At 38.9% G+C, this 19,767-nt stretch overlaps 1 protein-coding gene across 5 annotated transcripts in view; it reads right to left on the reverse strand.

Moving 5' to 3' along the window:
- RASGRP3 (RAS guanyl releasing protein 3) overlaps positions 1-19,767 on the reverse strand; it is a 93,774-nt gene that overhangs the window by 51,744 nt on the left and 22,263 nt on the right. For 3 of the 5 annotated variants that reach the window (XM_033125560.1, XM_033125562.1, XM_033125558.1), the window contains exon 1: positions 17,872-18,194. The exons of the other annotated variants lie outside the window; for them this stretch is intronic. The gene's annotated coding sequence lies outside the window, so the exon portion shown is untranslated. Of the gene's footprint in view, positions 1-17,871; positions 18,195-19,767 lie in introns of those variants that run through there. 5 annotated transcript variants of the gene reach the window in all.

Raw genomic sequence — 19,767 nt, forward strand, 5'->3', positions numbered from 1 at the left:
TTTTATATCATCTCTCTCTGACTCATAAGCCACATATATTTTATCTACATATACATATAACGCAAAAGAAAAGAGAGAAGGAAGGGGAGGGAGGGAGGGGAGAGAGAGAATCTTTCTGTTTCTTAGTCCCACCTTTTCGTACATGGAGTCTTTATGATTAGCTCCATACTCTGTAGTATTAATTATTGTGGGAAGAGAAAACCAGCTGTCTCACATACAACTCAAACTATTCAATTATGTTTTTATTAATCAGTTGCAATCTAATTTTTATCATAAGTACTTAAGGGGGTACAAAGACACATAGATGTCCCCAAAGAGGAGGCAGGAGATTTCAGTAGATACATATGGAAATGCCAGTAGTACCTCATGTGTACCAATGAGTCATGAATGGAACTTAGGTCTTGATATTGCATTCATTCTTCTACATAATGGAAATAAATGCATACCAGGTGATTAATATCCCTAAAAACAATTCTTGCGAGTGAACATTACACAAAAATATTCCATGAAAAGCTTTGCTAAAGGATCTACTAGTTACAATAAGGATGTTGAAAAGTTGAAATAGTAAGTGAAACCGAGCTGGGCACTAAAATTAGAACAAGAACTTCATCGGCTTCTGTGGTAATTTGTGGGGATTTCACAAGTCTGTGTGTTCACCCTAGCCAATATTTATCTCACCGCAATATCTCATCTTCACTGGCTTCTTTTCAACACTTGCTTCTAATTTCTAGTCCAGGAAACACAGTATGTATTTATTTATTTAACTTAGCACTCTTCAACTATTAATCAGACAAAACCTGAATGTACTTGTAGTCACCAAACATTTAGGTAAAAGATACTTCCTTGCTACTAAATGCAACACAAATTACTTATTCCATTTTTAAAACAGAAAAATGCAAATGAAAATATTAAACCTCTCACTAAGTTATTACTGCATAATAATGTAGTAATACTTGGTTTCAGAGACAAAGGCAAAAAGGCACCATAAAAATATCAATGACTAGGGAAAAAATACTGGAATATCTAAAGTGGTATCTAGACTGAAAAATCAAGGACTGTTCAGGACCTAAAATGTATTACCTTCATGCATCTAAAGCAGTAGGAAGGGAGGTTTTGTAAAAGCATTTTTGTTTTTCAGGTATTATAGTTTCCCACAATTTCATTTTGCTTTTAAATAAGGGAGTGTTTACTTTGATAATGTGCTGTCTACAAAGTGCCAAGCAAATATTTTATAAAAACTAGAAAATTCCTTGTCATCTAGATGTATCCAAATTTCCATGTCTCTTCTGTAATATGGAGCAATCTGAATCATTCAGTGTTTTTGGTTGAGGACCATATTCACAGCAAGATGACTGCACAGACGCCATATGCTTTACATCAACAATATCTCACATAGATGCGCTTGTGGGTCCTAACACAAAATCATGCTTTCCATAATAACCCAAGGACTCTGGCTCTGATGCTACAACAATTAGATATAAAAGTAGAGTGGCTGTTTGAACATTATAAATATTGTTCTCAAATGCCCTTCTCTCTTCATATTTTTCTCGTTATCTGAGAAAGCCTATTTAAAGACATACAACTAATAAGCCACAAGTCTTGGTTTTTCATCCCCAAATTGAAGATGGTGCAAATTATAAGCTCTCCCTTACTCAGCATCCACAGTTTATAAAATGGTGACCTCTTGGATAGAGAATTAGCCCATGGACATAATTTTTCTCTTAGGCCCACATAGGATTGGCTGTCACAAAGTTAAAATGTTTTAAGTAGTTGCAAAATGTATACACTCAAACTTTCACTTTAAAAAATCCATTTTTCTAGATTCTTGTGGAAAAATCAGTATCTGCTAATTCTAGGGCTGCACCCCAGTGAGCCAGCTGGAGCTCACTAGCAATAACCTCCCAGTTCCCCAACGTCCCCACGACCCTCTATTGTCTCCCACACTGAGGTCAAGGGTCATTGCCATTTATCATCCCACTATGCGCCTTTCTTTTTTAGTAGATTTAAGAGGAAAGTGAAATGTAAAAGACAGAAAGAGAATTTTCTCCTATCCCTAATCCACTTCACTCATTATGCTATCTTCTTGGCCCTGTAGACACTTTCATCTCCAAGCCCTGAGGCTGCTTGCTGACATCAGAGATGCTCAGCAGAAGCTAAGGAGGGCTCTTCCATGTGTAGGTCTTCCAGTTGTTACCATTTGTGGATTGGATAAGGAAGAATCACAAGACAGCTACTACACCTTCCGACATATTTTCATTCAAAAAGTAGGTTCAACTTGTAAGGCAAACTTCACCTCTTGCTCAAGCAAGGAAGTAAGTTTGAGGATTTCTACAGCATTTGTCAAGCTTGGTTAGGCTAACAAATTATTATTTATTTCCATTTATAATATGCTTAAAATGTCTAGATTATCTCCGAGTTTTGCAATTTCCTCACATTTTTGTTTTTATTTTACAGAAAATTATTTTAATCAATAAAACAGATGTTCACTATTGATTCCCCACGAGCACGGGAGTTGATGCCAATACCCTCTCATCACTTTGTAGATTCTGGAAAGAATCAGGGAAAACAGAGTGTACACTGGGTGATCTATAAAAAAATATCTGTACCTACTCAAGCTTAGAGGCAAATACATTTTCAGATTCCACTCACTACAGTGTCTAGTTTCACTCTCTCCCACTTCCTCTCTCCGTTGCTTTGGATTTGTTGACTACAACTAGTAAGAGCTTACCCCTCCATGGCAAACTCAAGTAAATCACAGGTACTCTTCACTGTGGACTTTTTTTGTTTGTTTTTGTTTTGTTTTTTAATTTATTGGGGTGACAACTGTTAGTAAAATTACATAGATTTCAGGTGTACAATTCTGTATCACATCATCTATAAATTACATTATGTGTTCACCACCCACAGTCAGTTCTCCTTCTATCACCATATATTTGATCCCCCTTACCCAAATCTCCCACCCCCCAACCCCCTTACCCTCTGGTAACCACTAAATTACATTCCCCAGATTAATTTTCAAAACCCTGTGGCCATCTTGTGGTTACTGATTGTTTTATAATCCCCTCACCTTCCCCCTTACCCCCACCCCACCCCCCCACCCCGCCCATCTAGCAACCCTCAGTTTTTCCTCTTTGTCTCCAACTGTGGACTTTTCAAGATAATTTCCTGTGGATAATTTCCAGGCTAATTTCAGGCACTTAGATAATGAGTCACTTGGATAGTTAGTGACTATACAAGTTGAGTTGGTATTCTTTCTTTGTTGTTGTTTATCGCTAAAAGGAGAAACCAGAAACCAGGGAAGGGTTACTTACTGGTCAAGGCAGCTGCAAGGATTGGTCTCTAAACATCTGGTTTCAACATCTCACTCATTCAAGTCTTCTGATAGTGTTTTTTTGGGTCTACTCAGAGAAACTCTTTATTTATAATAGAGAAAGAGATCGTGGAACAGGAGACACACAGAACATTTCCACTTCTCAAGGGAACTTTTTATTTACCAAGTTACCTCATTTTATAAAGGAGAGCCCCAGGACCCAAAACATAACATAGTTTACCTAGTTTACACAGTGAGCTAATAGAAAAAAGGGCAATACCCCATCACAATGAGTTTCCACAGAATCCAGATTCATACTGAGGTCCTTGGGACAGAAAAAAGTACAGTAGTAGAAGGCTGACTTTTAACTACTGCATCTGCTTTAAAAAGTATGAGTTTTTGGACATGAAGCATCTCTTTCGCCATTTAGACATGGAAAAATGAAGGAGCTATATTGCTGAAGTCATGGAATTTCTGCTCACAGTTCTGATTTCAAGGGAATTTGGCTCTTTGACTTTGCGAAAACTATCCAATCTAATCATCTCCCTTTGTCAAGATAATTTTTGTATTTAGGGGTCTAAAATGATAGTGAAGGTTTTAGTAAGAAGCTGAAATCTCTGGCTGGTGCGTGCTGGATATCTGAGGCAGTTCTGGATACCTCTGAGATGGGCAAAGATGTGTTGGTAAAAGTGAGCTTGCACAGATGGAGCCTTGGAACTCAGAATGGCTCTTGGCACAAACAACTAGCTCTCTGACTCTGACATTTGGGTCCTGAACCCTGTCTGGTCATTTACTCATGTCACATGGAACCCCACCTATTTTGTTGGTTACCTTTGGTCACTCAAATTTTGGCTTTTCTTTTGAAGTCTTCCAGAAAAGACCTGTACATGCTCCCTTCCCCCAATCTAAACCTACTCTTCCAGTACCACTAGGCTTTGAAACTCTGCCCCAGGTCTTCCAGGTTTGGGACCAAACAAGTTGCAAATTACAACTTCCATTGCCTTTTTCTTCAAATTCCGCCTACATCACCTAATGGTAGCTTTTTAAAGAGGGATAAGGATGAGGTAAGTGGATTTTTAAGAAGCAGATACTTCCCACATTCCCACCAGTTTGTTAAGGGCTTAGGTAGCTCCAATCTTAACTGTGGGGAAAGACTTCTCTACTTTACAAATGGGAATATTGTATTCAGGAGGATACCTGCCTCTTATTAAACACTTGAGAGAAATTCAAGGAGGTTCTAGGTTCAGATGGACCACCTATCCAGGGTGTCAAAATGTGTCAGTGAACCACTGCTCAAATGCACAAAGACTGAATGTCCCAGAGGATTTCAGAAGACCAAGGGAAATCAGTATTCCCTGAAGTTCCACCATTCAGTGCCATTTTTTTATACTTTAAAATAGATGAACTTGCCCAATGTAAAAGGAGAGGAAAAAAAAAACACATCATTTCCTGATTCCCACCATCAATTTTTTAGGGTCAAAAAAAATTTGAGATACTATTAGGTTGGTGCAAAACTAACTGTGGTTTTTGCAACTATTTTAAACCTTTTAAACCGCAATTACGTTGTGTACCAACCTAATAAAATTTTCACTGCCTCCCAAGAGTCCATAAGCAACCTCAAACTGAACATTCAATTTAAAAACATAAGGGTTTCCTTTTTGCAGAAGCATCTATGACCCTGTCAAGATGTGCAGATACTACCCTTTCTTCTTCTTCCCCTTTGCTTCCTTTGCCACTTCGTTCACCTCTGTTACCCTTCAGTACTTTGGCCAGCTGCCATCAGCCCGGAGTCATTGTACTGTGGCAGCCAGCAGCTTAGTGGGCCCCTTTCCACCAGGCAGGGAAGCTGAGAGGAGGGCTCTGATTCTGCATAGGCAATTAGGTAATTCTAGCCTCTTCACAAAAATATTGTCATATGGTGTTCTTTCGAACACGGCTTATAACAATGAAGATTAATGACATTTTGTTGGCCCACACACCACCCAGAGTTCAGGCATTACTGCAGGGCAGTCCCTCAGACTAAGGAAATTGATAGTACATGTAATCTCTGCAACATCTTGAATGGGGCTTTGTATGTATTGAATGTCTTTCTTCAAAGATTAAAGGGCAACAATCTAACTTCATCATAGAAAATAATTCTGTAAAAGAGAGTGAATAGTATTATTTCTGTTATCAATAAACAAAACGGAAACAAAGAAATTAAGTGAATTTTCAACAGGTTACTCAATTGATCCATCAATCAACAAGCACTTATTAGATATTCTCTTGGGTTTTTTCTCTCTTTTTTTTTTTTGGATGGTGTTTAAATGTTATCTTTTAATCTAACTAAACGTATGATTCTGACAGCAAAAGAACCTACTTCTGATCTTGACAAGGGAAAATAAAGTATCTTTTTTAGGCCTAGTATCCAAATAGTCCTTCATTGACGCAACAAATATTGACTGAGCATATACCTCTACCTTCCACACATTATGCCAAGGCCTGGGTATCCACTGGTGAATGAAACAGACCTGGTCCCCATCCAGGGGAGTGGACCTTTTAGTGAGGAAAACCAATATCAAATAAGTAGACAGATAAACTGATGTATAATTCGAAATTGTCATAAGAGCTATGAATTAAAAACTCACACGGGATACGAGGATAGAGAATTAGATGAGGGATTATTTTAGGTGAGTGGTAAGGAAGGATCTTTTTCAAGAGGTGATATTTAAGCCAAGAGCTGAAACTTGGAGATTAATTTAGTGAAATATGTGAGGGAATGAAAAGCTGGAAAAATTGGTTAGATCATAATTCCATTTACTGAGTTGGAAGTGATTGGCAGGATTGGGTATATTGGAAGAAATTAAAATGTGTCAAGGTTGAGATGCCTGTGAAACCTCTGTGTGCAGGTCTCAATATGCAGTTATTTATTCAAATATGGAGCTCCAAGAAAAGATCTGAGATAGAATTTTAAATCAGGAATTACCTCCATGTGGATAGCATTTAAAGCCATAGGAATGGGTCAGATGACTTAGGAAGAAAGTATAAAGAGAAAGGACACGTGGACACACCCTTAAGCTTTAGGCATTCCAACATCAAGAGGACAGAGAGAGGAGGTGAAGCCGCAATGCATCTTGAGAAGTTCTCAGAGATGCAGAAGAAAAATTTAAAGCATGTTGTGCCATGAGGCCAAAAGACTGTGTTCATGAGAGAAGAAACCATCAACTGTACTGAAGGCTACTGAGAAGTCAAATAAGAGAAGGATGGAAAACTATCTGCTTTTAAAATTTTTGCTGCAAGGAGGTCACTGGTAACCTCGACAGAGCAGCTTCAGTGGATCTGTGAGCAGAAGCCAGGTCAGTGTGAGTTGAAGAGGAAATGGGAGGTAAGAAACAAAGACAGCATGTGTAAACTATGAGTTTAATGAGTTTGTGTAGAATTGAAGGGAAATCGGTAGACGATGTGGGGATCCAGGGATATTTTCCCAAGATGAGAGTTGCAGGAACATACCTGGACACTGACGGGGATAATCTAGTAGGGAGGGAGAAGTTAAACACGAGGGAGGCAGAGGGAATAACCCAAGATGAAGGGATGGGTACCTGAGGTAACAAGAATAAAGAAGGCAAATGCAGGTAGAGCCTATATAATTACAATGGTAAGGGGAAGATGAAGGAGAATAACGTACGTCAAAGACATGTAATCATCAGGTTGGCAGAGGAGTTTATCTAATCCACCTGCTTCCGATAACTTCAGTTCCCCATCCTGAGTTTTTGAACAGGAAAGAAGGAAGAGAGAAATGACCTCCCCATGTCCCAGAGAGGAACATCCCAGGATGAGCCATCCCCTGACTTAGGATCTACTGATCCTTTTCCCAGTGCTGATAAACACAGTGTCCCTAATTCCTTTTAATACATTTCTGCTAGTTAAATATCTGTATTCTTGTTTGCCAACATCCAATACTCTTGGCCACCAAAGAGTGCTGTGACCTTGTGTTGTTGTGAACCACCCGGCTTGGCTTTGTGTGTGAACCTTATGTCTGAAGGACATTTTACATCTCATTTTGCTAGTGCCCATACAGTAGTATTTCAGTAAGTGTATTAGGTCATCACTACTTACTGTTCAACAGGGGTTATGAGAAGAAATGTCACATGTAAATCATTTAAAGTGTTTTGAAGGCATATTAGAGTAAGATTTATAATTCACTCATGGATCAGAGTTTCTCGACCTCAGTACTACTGATATTTCAGATGGATAATTCTTTGTTGGGGGGGTCTCTTCATGCTGTGCATTGCAGGATGTTTAGCAGCACCCTTGGCCTCCACCCACTAGATGCTACTAGTACTCAGCCCCCACCCCTAGTACTTGCAGCCAAAAATGTCTCCAGACACTGCCAAATATCCCCTGGTAAAATTGCCTCGAGTTGAGAACCACTGATATAGACTGATGTCATAACATCAAAATGGAAACTGAAAAGTCCATCAAACACCAAACCTGTTTTCTACTATCAGAATGTCTGTTTTTTTGTGTAAACAAATGCATGGCTAATCGTACTGAATTTTTCAGTTTTCAAATGAATACAAGGTATCTTCATCAACAAGAAACGTTTGAAAAAAATATATCTTCCCGACATCATCTCAGCTTGATTATCAATGCTTGAGCCAATTGACAGGACTGAACATGGCAGAATCTGACTTAATTTAAAACATTTCAAAGCTTTCTGAGTCTACACTTATTCCTTACTCCACTAGCTGCCATATTTTGACCCTTGTTTTATTCCTGTGTTAATCACTACCAGTTTTATTTTATTTTATTTTTGCTGTTTATCATAAGCTGTTTTAATCTTTTTTTTTTGGAGGAAGTCAGAGGGTAGATGTTTATGCACACAGATCTTATTTTTGCAATATGTGAATAAAGAGTGCTCTTTTGTAAGAATATTTTACCTCCTTGCCTATTGCCCAAGTACTGGCTCCTCTTGAGTAATCTCAGGATGACTCTGTATGGAACGCATTACGTGTATTACAGTTTTTACTTTTCGATCATCCACTACATTACATTCTGACCCTGCAGAGTAGTTATAGGCAGGGAGTGATGCTCAATACAAAACTATTAGAGGCGATTTGTTCTCATACCAGCTCTATCACTTATGTTTATGCTTTTGGGTGTCAATTTCTTCACATTGAAATTCAGTTAACATTTACTGACAGGTATATGGCTTTGCCAGGTAAATAGTGACAGGCTCTTTTGTCATAGGGTACGGCTACTCCATATGGCAACAACTTTTGAGGATCCATAGGTTCTCAGACAGCTTCTCATTTTCATAACTCAGTAAGAATCAGCCATAAATTGTGTTAATCCTTTTTGAATCAGAACCTTTCCTTTTTGCTAAATAATTGTCTAAGTTTAATCTTGCTTATGTAAATTATAAATTCTGCATAAACAAATATTGAACTCTGGTTAGTGATATGTATGATCAAGTGTTTAGGTATGAAGTGTACTGTTGACTTCAACTTATTTTGAAGGAAAAGAAAAAAACAAACAAACAAATGGGCCAATGAATGGATGGAGTAGATAAATGGATAGATGTGTGAAAAGGCAAATATAGTAAATTGTTAATGGTAAAATTGAATTGGTGGTATATGGATATTCACTATAAAATTCTTTCAACTTTTTTTTGAACATTATCATCATATATTGTGAAAAATTTTTCTTTCATCGTTTTAAATTTACCTCTTTCAAACCTTCAGTATTTCAGAATTTGGTGAATTAGTCATGTTCCTTAGCCTTTAAGATTTTATAACTATTAATTAGATGTAATCAGAAGAGGTCTCAGTTAGCAGTCTGTCCAATTGGCTCCTCTGTCCCATTAAGGATTTTAGATGTTATTCTCTTAATGTTTTCCAATTTTTGTTAATGACTGTCTTAAGGTGGAGAAATCAAAATTACTCCAAATAGTTTAGGTCTCACAGTGTTGTTTGCAGGTAATAGGAAAATATTTTTGGATTTGTTTTCCTATAGTCTCTGGCAAATGAAGAACTGGCCTAAATTGCTTTCAAAGAATCCCCACATGACATCAGTTAATGGCATATTTATATGCTAATTATGTAAGTTAAAACCTGCAAATTTTCCTCAACTCCCTCCTTTCCTTCACTTCCATATCTAATTGATCTCAAGAACTGTTAGCTTTACTTTAAATATTCTGAAAATTCTTCCAACCTCGCCATCACCATTGACTTGGTCAAATTGATCTTGGGAGTCTTCCATTGGCTTTGGTATTTTTCCTTTCCAACCTGTCCTCCTCATTGCCTCCAGAGTTTTCTTTCCAGAATGCAAATACTATATAATTCATATTACTCCTTTACTTGACACACTTCAATAACAGTTAAAATTTATTGTTAATTATTTCAGATGTATTAATGCTACTGTGAATTTTTAAAAAGAACTTATCTCGTAGAAATACATACTAAAATATTTACAGGTGGAATGATGAAATGTCTGGGAGTTGCTTCAAAATTATTATGGAAAGGAGAGAACATTGCTGAGGATATGAATGAAACCGGATTGGACTTTGAAACTTTTAAAGTTGGTTAATGGATATGTGGGAATTCATTATACGATTTTTTTCTACTTTTGTGTATGTTGGGCTTTTCTATAATAAAAGGTGTGTTTTCTTAAGCTTTCAATGGCTCTTAAAAATATCTAAATGCTTCAGAAGGGTGAACACCCTGAAACTACCTTGTCTCTTGAGACTTTTCTTCAGTTCCTCCTCCAACATGTACCTTATGATTCAATTCTACCAATTTACATGTTATTCCTGGAATGGATTCTTCCAAAATATTCTTCTTGAACAATAGCTATTATTCCTTTTATACCCAATTTAAATACCATCAACTCTAGTGAACCTTCCCTGACTCTCCCTGATAAAGTCATCTCCATAGAGGACTTCCACAGAACTCTGTACAAACCTCTTTTGTAGAGCAAATATTTGTGTATTGTAAGATGATTGCTGTAATAATTTTTAAAATATTAATCTGCTTAACTAAGTAGTAATAACCTGTAGGGTAAAGTCTGTGTCATTATATATGTTTATATAATATGCAGTACAAAGGACATGTTTAAAAATACTTGCCAAAGGAATCAGATAAAAATATATTTTGGATTTTTCTTTTCTTTTACTTTGTTACCTAAATGTAAATTCTGGCTCCTACATAAGGGGTCCCATAACTGGAGTACTCATCGAGGCTTTTGGTTGAGTAAAATTTCCAGATCTGAGGATTAAAACTCAAAACAACTTCTCACACATAAGTTACCTACCACAAGTTTGATATGAGGGAGTATTCTAAATGGTTGCAGAATTTTATGCAGGACATATTTCTCACTCATCCTCATAGCTGAAAAGATAAAGCCTCAATTGTTTCACGAAAATACCACCATCACTGGCTTAAGTCAACCAACATTACTGCAGCTTTCAAAGAGAGGTTGAAAGAACTATTTCTTCTGAAACACAGAGAATTAAAATAGCATGAGATATGTTCCACTGGTCCTGCTTCAAGGTCTGCTCAACCCTTTCATCTATTCTTTATCATAGCCCCAAGAAACAATTTATGGAGTAAGTATGACTGCCCCTCCTGGTGCCAGTGTTATGTCACTTCCTGTAAAACATAAATATAACATAAAGCAAACTGTCACTGGTGGTGAAGTGGCCAGGTCATACAGTCATGATCTTTTTTATACCTCTCATCATGTGAGATAGTAAAAGGATTTTTGAGTGCTACCAGAGGCTTAATTCTGCAGGAGCACCTGGCCAAGTTTCAGAGCACCCCAGTTGATAGAACACCTCAACAATGGGAATAGGATGAGTGTATTCTGGGTAGGGACTGACAGAGACTGCCGGACACAATCATGAATCCACAGAGTCCTAGGACGTTGCTTTTCCTACAGCATCCTTCTCATGGAAATGGCTATGTACTGGGCATGACATAATGTCGGATGCATGACAAGGGCGGCAGAATCTGGACTCCACCCAATGGCTTCTCTTTGCATAGTGTGCATCAGTTTTTAACATAAACAGAGTGAGAGACAGTGTGGTCAGATAGAAAAGACATGCCCTTTGTTTCTAGGCAGACTACGATCAGAACCTGGTTTCACCACTACTCACTGGCTTGTGATTCAAACTTCTCAGAAATGTAGTTCACTTCTATAATAGTGTCAACAGCAATGTCTACCTCTGGGAGTTGTGAAAATAAACATTGGTCTCTTTCCTGTCCCAGTAGCAGACTCAGCTTAAAAGCCTGCCACAGAAGGAAAATAGAAAGAGACAGATTCATCTTAGAATCTGGGTGATTCGGGAAAGAAAGCACCAACATTCAGACTTGAACGCTGTCCTTGCCATAGAAAAATAATGATCTCTAAAACATCCTGTCAACTCATAGGAGTTTGAATGGCAGGCATTCCACGCATAAATGAAATACTTTCAACTTTTAAAAAGCAGAACTGAAAGTAGAGCAGAATCCAAAGTCAGTCAAACTGAACCTATGGTATGAGTTTTCCAGAACCAAATAAGGAAATTTAGTCAGTTCTTCTATTTTAAAACTGTTTTAAATTCTTAAGTAGTTTATGAGCTCCAGAAATTTATATTAACTTGAGATTTGAGACATCATCCGTGACAGTCACAGGGTAAGTTGTTCGAGCGTGGTTAGAAAAGGACATTTGTTCCTAGCTCCTTGATTCCAGGTCTAAGGAGTTCTGGAAAACCAGGTTGGGTGGTTTTACAGTGTGTAAATTCCTCAAAAGGAGTCCCTAGGTGGTACCATCCCAAAGTGAACTCATGTAAAAGGCACAAAAACAAAAACTTCGTGCAGCCCATTTTGAATTTTTGGAAGAAAGGAAAAATATTATTATACTTTCTCAGAACAAAACAGAGGAGTGACTCAACAGCCTCTTTTCCTTCCCTTTCTTTCTTTCTTTCTTTTTTTCTTTTTTTCTTTCTTTTTTTCTAACATTAAGACTGATATCATGGCAGATTCATAGCCTCTTTGCTTGAGTTCTTCTCCCATTGTCTAGCTTTTGGCTAATTCATCAATTGCTAAGGTTTCTAGCATAGTACAGATACCTCAGAGAGGAAAAAGAAAAGAAATTAAAATCACTTATACACATTCAAATGCAGTTACTTGTCTATCATTTTTTTTTTAAATTAAGCAGCAACTAAATAGTGACTAAAATGGAGCTCTGGAATTAACTATGCACTTAACTACTTCCATGATATTACCCCCCAGTACTAGTTCTCTGTCAAAGATTGCACCTGAACACATTCAAAGATGAAATTCTGAGTACACTAATACTAAAGCAAATCAATGGCATAACGATCTATGCAAGGGTCTTGGAACCTTTTGTAGGGTGGGGAAAGGTCCACCTAAACCAACACTAAGTTGTATATAAAAATAGGGCAGTAACTGACAAATAGAGAAGCCTTCAGAAAATAAAGTTACCAATATGATCACATAGAAACTTTAAAAATTTTGGGATATCTGCAGCTACGTAAATCATACATGTATTTCGTTGAATTCTCCACTTAAAATAGGGGCATCAGGGTTTATATGACTTGATAAAACAGCTCCAAGTTCTGCAGATTGTAACCCACCATTGCATTTTCTTTTCTTTTTTAAAATTTTCTTTTTCTTTTTGTCCTCTTGAAAGGTGCTGAAAGTTCTGATGATTACAGTGGTCACTGAGGAAAAATACTCTTTGCGTCAGGTCATGAATTAAATGTTTTTCAAGATGTCTTAAATTCAAAGAAGGCAAACTTTCACACTCATACTCAGACAAAGATACTTTGGAAAAAAACGCTATAATAGCCGTTACGATCATAAAGCTGTTTCACTTGTTTCCGCACCACCCTCCCCAGCCCCTGCCTCTAAGCCCTGGCCATTACAAGGTGCAGCGGCACTGTAAAATCATCAGCTAGCGTGCACTGTCATTTTCATGACCTTGCCGACATATTGATAATGCTGTTATACAATGAACTGGATTGCCATAACGGAAAATTGACTAGTGGTGGAGATTTTCCATTATTCCAGCAAGCTAAGACTCTCTCAGTTGTAACTATATAACTTTGCAAAGGGAAATGGTCACAGCGACACTGTTCCCGCTCGTCAGAGTACACTCATTCCCATGGGCACGAGGGTACTGTAACCAGGCAGAACTTCCAGGAACGTTGATGGTTTTGTTGGGTAAGAAGAGTGCATGCTGTTCATCAGACTGCATTTTTTCATATCTGAAAAAACAACCAGATTTCTTCTAAAACTGATTACATCATGCCATAGCTGGTAGGACTCCAACTTAACCACACTGAGTCTGCAGGGGAAGAAAATGACCACTGAGTTCTTTTAAAAATGTGACCCTAAGCAAATACTATTGTGTCTATAACTAAGTTGACCCTTTTTCTGAAGCCAAGTATCCATAGGCTTAGAAATGCCATCACTGACATGCATGAAACGGTATAGCATTGAATCAGTCACCCATTTAGCTTTTGTCCATCAGAAGATAATACAAATCACAGCCCTTTTGATCACAAAGGACACTTTTATAGATCTCATTTAAAACCAGAAGATTGAATTGAGCTCTGCCAGTTACTGGCTCCATGGCCATGGACAATCACTCGCTTTCTCTCATTCTCAGTTTCCTTACTGTAAACGTGGTGATTACATCCTCTGTCTTTCATAGGATTGTAGCAAAGTGCAAAACAGTGCCTTATACTGGAAAATTCCCGTATAAATGCAGGAGTTGGTCTACTTGATATCGTGGGCTCAAAGACAATCAAAGCGCAGAGAAGCTACACACCACAGACTCCAGAGATATTACTGTAATCCTTTGAAACAGCAAACAAAACCAGACTTCCAAGTCCATATAACAATGGAAACGTGCCATGCAAACAGCTAAACAGCTCCAAGAACTGTAAATGAGCAATCCATATAAAGGGAAAGAGGGACCCAAGGGAGTTAACTCTTTGAGAATAGTTTCTTTGGAACATATAATCTGGCAAAAACAGAAACAAAAAACAGGCCCTGCGTCAAAAAATTTGTTTCCTTATCCTAAAAGTTGCCAAGAAAATAATCAAACACTATTTTGCTTCAAACCAGCTCTGGAGCATGACTTACGGACTCTGCTGTGATTTCATTCGAGTCCATCTCATGTGTCTCTGTATAAGACCCATGGACTACATCAATTACTATGGAAATAAGGAATACCAGCAGGAATTGGAGGTAATTTCCAGTAGATGTGTTTTAGCAGATTGTATTGCTGATGATTCTTGAGTTCTTAGTTTTAGAAGCATCGAGCAGGTGAAAAGCAGATTAAAAATTCTTTTTTTCTTGCTATAAATAGCTTGATCTTCAAAATGTGTCATCTTGTCGTAACAGCTTTGAAATAATGTTAATAACTTTCTCAAAGACATCCATGAAAAAATCTGTCTACTTACTTAATTTTCCTCCTGATTAACCAAAGGACCTTTTGGCTAGTTATGGGTTACTCAGGGGTCTTTCTCATTGCTAGCCTTCATTTTGACATTTAAACCACATGGGGAAAGATAGAGAGCCAACAAAAATGTTTCGAAGGGTTCAAGAAGTAGGTTTCTCTAAGGGCTCTGTGTTTGGCTGGTGACCCAGAAAATCCTCAGGTTTAGGCTGGCAAGTGAGAGGGCCAGTCTTTAGATACGTGGCAGATAGAGCAGTGAAGCTTGTAACCACCAAGGCGGGGGCAGGCAGCATCCCAGTCTCCTCCCTCCCCTGTTCCACCCAGTCACCAGGCCTGCGACCCTCCCTCCCAGCTCAGAACAAATGAGTAAACAGAGGGAAAAACTGTATAGCTTCTATTCACAACAACCTACATGGACAACTAATCTTCCAGGTTGAGCCGCAAGGAACAAGTCTAATATTTTATCACCACTAAGCCAGCTATTTGGGGTGGGGCGTAGGTGGATGGTTGTCCTCCAAAGGAAAGGAGGGACGGAGAAAAACTGAGGAAAAGCCCAGAAGGGCAGACAGAGACAGGAGACAGAGTGTTCCTGGGTAATAATAAAGCTCTCCTACCAATCAATGTGAGGGCCATTACTGAACTGCTCTCAAAGAGAAAACATACTGCCAGTCAGTGATCCTACATAGCTGGGGCTTGGACTATCACAAGGGGAAACCTCACCCTTCCTGCCATGGAGAGTTCTAAAGGGCCACAGCACACATGGCGTGTCTAATGGTACTGTACTGAAATAGTCTCATTTGCATTTCACAAGCTTTTACATTTAACTGTGTGGGATTAGCAATAAACATGTACAGATTCTGGAGTCATATCTAGGTGCCACTTCTGCCTGTGCCAAATACAGCGGAGGAGCTAAGGGGGTCTCTGAGCTTCAGTTCCTCCAACTATAAAACTAGAATAATAATATATAGCACATAGACTTATTGTGAGGGTCATATAAAAATAAATACCCTTGTTTAGCATATCGTCTGGCATAGTAAGTGCACAATAAATATAAATTAAAATTATTAATGTTAATATTGTGATGGTAAAAGTAGCAGGAGCCTTGAGCTCTTTTCTGGCTCTGGCATTAACTAGCACTGTGACCCAGATGAATTTGCTACAATTTCTTCATCTTTAAAAGGAAGGTGTTAAATTGCACATTCTATAATTCCTATTGGATGTACTATATATGCATGTAAAATAATTATTTTTATTATTCTGTTATTAATATTTGGGAATTCAAGGTAACATTGGGTTTTTCAAAATAATCTACAGACTTTAAAAATTCAGCACTTGAATACTTCAAAGGAAACTTTGCTGTTTAGACCCCCCCATTTTATTTGTGGGTGGCTCTATTATTCTAGAGACACAGTTTCACTGGAAAGTTCTTTTCCATCATCAGCCTGTGGAAAAAGTGAAACTATACCAGAAGCAAACTCCCTGAAGAACAGCCCAGAGGGCAGCCAGCGCCCTGCAGTCAGACAGGGAAGTCACTGGGCCACGTGGCCACAGGCTGACCCAGGGACCTCACAAAAATGGCATAAAGAGGAACAGAGGCATTGGAAATGTTTTTTTTCTCATTGAACACTCTAGGTTTTGTGAATTCTTCTACATTTTAAGGAAAAGAAGTGGTGGGATAGTGTGTGTGGGAGGGGTGGTGGTGGTGATGGGGGAGTACTTCCCAATGCCAGACTAACCATTTTTTTAGACAGGGCATCTGAAACTCCTTCCATCCCAGATTTTTTGCTGATATGGGACTCAAGACCAACTATGTTGGGAAAAACTGTGGCAGAACCAGCACACTTTGGGCCATTTTCAATCCATTTCCACACACAACATGGGGTGGTGTTTGTGGAGGGACAGCAGTGCTTCCTCCAGGCCGGGGGCAGAAACTGCAAGAAAATTGTACAACCTGAGCATATATGATAAGCCATTATTCACCTGGGGAAACACTTCAGTATGCCTAGGGCTTGTCACAAGCCAAGTAAATGTTTGCTAAGAACTCAAGTCAAAGCAACCACCTTCTGCCTGCCCTCCCATCCTTAGTGTCTGAGCAATCCAGAAAAAGGAACCTGTTGGGTTATCTCCCCAAAATGTTCTGATTCAGAAGCCAGAGGTTTACATCATCGAGTCAGGGTTCCCCCCTTCCCCCTTTTCCTTTTCCTTTCCTCTTAAACATTCTGTCTGTAACTTTCACGGAAGGACAAAGCCCCCAAACAACAGTTCTGCTCCAGGATGGTGCCTGCCGTGCTGCTCTCCCCAAAGCAAGTTCCACTGTTGTCCAGCGAACCAGAAAAGGAACAGGTCCTCTCACTTATTTGGACACCAGACCCGCTAGAGTTGATAATCAGCGTCAGGCAACACTTTCATAATCCAGCCCATAAACAAGGAAGCAAGACTCTGAGCATCATACAAACGTGAACTTTCCCTTATCTAAAATAAGGAAGACCGGGGGCAACCACAAATTTTAACTTTAAAGTAAGGAAGGTGAATTAACGTATGGAAGAAAAGATCTACAAACTGTATCTTTCAATGAATGAGAAAGGATGCCTGAAATCTAAATCTAACCTAAGTCTGAATATTATCTTGTTAGTTTTCTGTATTGCAGATTATTATACATAGTTAAATCAGACAGTCTTCAAAATTGACTAGGAATGGTCAAGTCAGATATACAATACGTTTACAAGTTATTTCTCAAAACACAATTTTTCAAGTTTCAACGGTAAAACGGATTAAAATTAAATGTAGTCATCAAACCACTGCAATAGGTTCTCGCATAACCTGAATCTTGACTTTGAATCTAAATACCATAGATCATAAAAATCCCAAATACCAGGAAATAGACTGGCTATTTTCTAGATAAGAGTCAAGCGATAGGCCCCATTCATCCTCAAAATTAGAAAACAACGTTGCTGAAAATAAGTTCTAAGGAAAAAAAAAGTCAATAAAAGTGAAAATGGCTATTAATAACAGGTACCTCCTTTAATGCTAGAGGGAAACAAAAATCAAAATTTAAAATTATCAGTGGCTTGCAACACACACACACACACACACACACGTCTCCAGTTACTTACTGGGGCAGTTCTGTCCAGTATGCCTCACACCAGCGCCCTGCCTGTCCAGCTGCCAAGTGCCGGAGCTCACTACGAGCAGCTGTTTCCTTCAAGCTGGAGCTCTGTGTCTTAACCAGTCACATGTGCCTCCTGATAAATACTGCCGCCTGCCAGGAGGTCAGAAACTGAAGACCATTATTCTCCTAATTCTCAAATCTTCTCCTAACCCCTGAGCAGGCTCAGCCATTTCATTCTCACACAGAGCAGTACATTCCACAATGTGTTTTCTTTTAGCGACCAACTCCGAACAGCTGATAAGTCACACTGGAGGGCAGATCGCTGCAAGCGGCAAATTGATGTGTTCGGGTGGGGGGTTGGGGGATGGGGAGGCTGGCAGTCCCTGAGCTGTCTCATTTCAATCAAGTCTACACTGTGGCTCTGAAACAGCAAGAAGAAGGAACCACAGACTGGCCCAGCAGGTGGAAGCTGCTCTACTTTCCAGGTGCCCCTGGAAAACGTCAATCTGTCGCTCCATCTTGCTTTCGTTTTCTCAGCATCCCACACTCTTGTTTGCTGGGAGAGCCACAAGACTGCATGGACTGTTCTGAGGAAAACAGACTAACAGTCTTAGAGTGCTTAGGTTTAATTTCAACACAGTCAGGGCTGCTGTGCCAAGTGATGTGTAGGGACAAACGTGGAAGGGGGTAATGAAGACTACCAAATGCCGTTTTATGTAAGGAGCTCATGGAAGTGGTTTCAGGTAGTCTCAGAGCAAACTTCCGCCAGTGTTATCTGTTGGAGTGTGCCAACATTTGGGGGCACCGCAGAGCAGTTGAGATTACCACCTGAGGCACGGAATTATCATGACATTTGCAAAGGAGCGCTTCTGCCCCCTTTGGTGTGCTAGGAAATTGGATTAAACGGCTGCTTCCTGTGCTGCTCACAAAGGTGGCAAACCATCCTGGATGTTTCCTGGAAATCATACTTCTCACCTACGCTGATTTTCCCACCCCTTCCTTTTCATCCCTGTCTTCAAGGAAAGCCCTTGAACAATCTGACTTTGGATAGTATCTGACCTTGTGTAATAGCTGATATCTTGGTATAGTGAAAAATGGCACTTCTCAAGATCAGGGCCGGAGAAGGGTAGAGTGAGAGATGACACAGTCAGCTCATTTGGCAATGTGAACATCTGAAAAGATGTAAAAAGGTTAAAATGCCCCAGGGGATTTCTGAACCATAATGAGCCTGTTAAACTGTCAACCTTGATTTTTAATAAGTGAGATCCTACTCAATAAAGGAGCCTGTGTGGGCAATTTTTCGTATCTGGGTTTTGTCTCATAATTATTTACAGTGATAATCAAACCAAAAGTTTTCCTCTATACAGAGGATAGAGTGTTCTTCCAAAATAACAGAAAAAGACCAAAAGGCCTGTCTAACGATTCTTTCAGGGGACTGACTTGTTATCAATATGTGAGAGCCCAACGTGCAAATGGAAAAAAAAAAAAATTGCAAGCTTCAAAACATATCCCTCTTTAAGAGTTCAAAGTTAGAAATAGAAATTTAAAAAAGAAACATTAAAATCCAATGTGCTAAAATTAAAATGCATGTCACCTTCATAAACATTTCTCCTTATATAATATGACAATCATTATTCACAAACAGAAAAAGAGCCTACTAAAGATTTGAAATGTATATATTGATTTATCTATACTTTGTATTTACAGTAACAAACTTTTGTGCTCTTATGGCATCCATCAATCCCTTTATTTGCAAGTGACTGTTAATTATTTCGACAATCCATTGCATACCAGACAGCCAAAAAGAGACTTCTGGAAACCCTTCAACGACCCCTAGAAAAAAACAGCCTTGGGAAAAGGAAGCATAGAGATTCTACCCTTATTCTATTGGAAGATAGGA

This window comes from Rhinolophus ferrumequinum, chromosome 13, assembly GCF_004115265.2.
Source record: "Rhinolophus ferrumequinum isolate MPI-CBG mRhiFer1 chromosome 13, mRhiFer1_v1.p, whole genome shotgun sequence".
NCBI lineage: Eukaryota > Metazoa > Chordata > Mammalia > Chiroptera > Rhinolophidae > Rhinolophus > Rhinolophus ferrumequinum.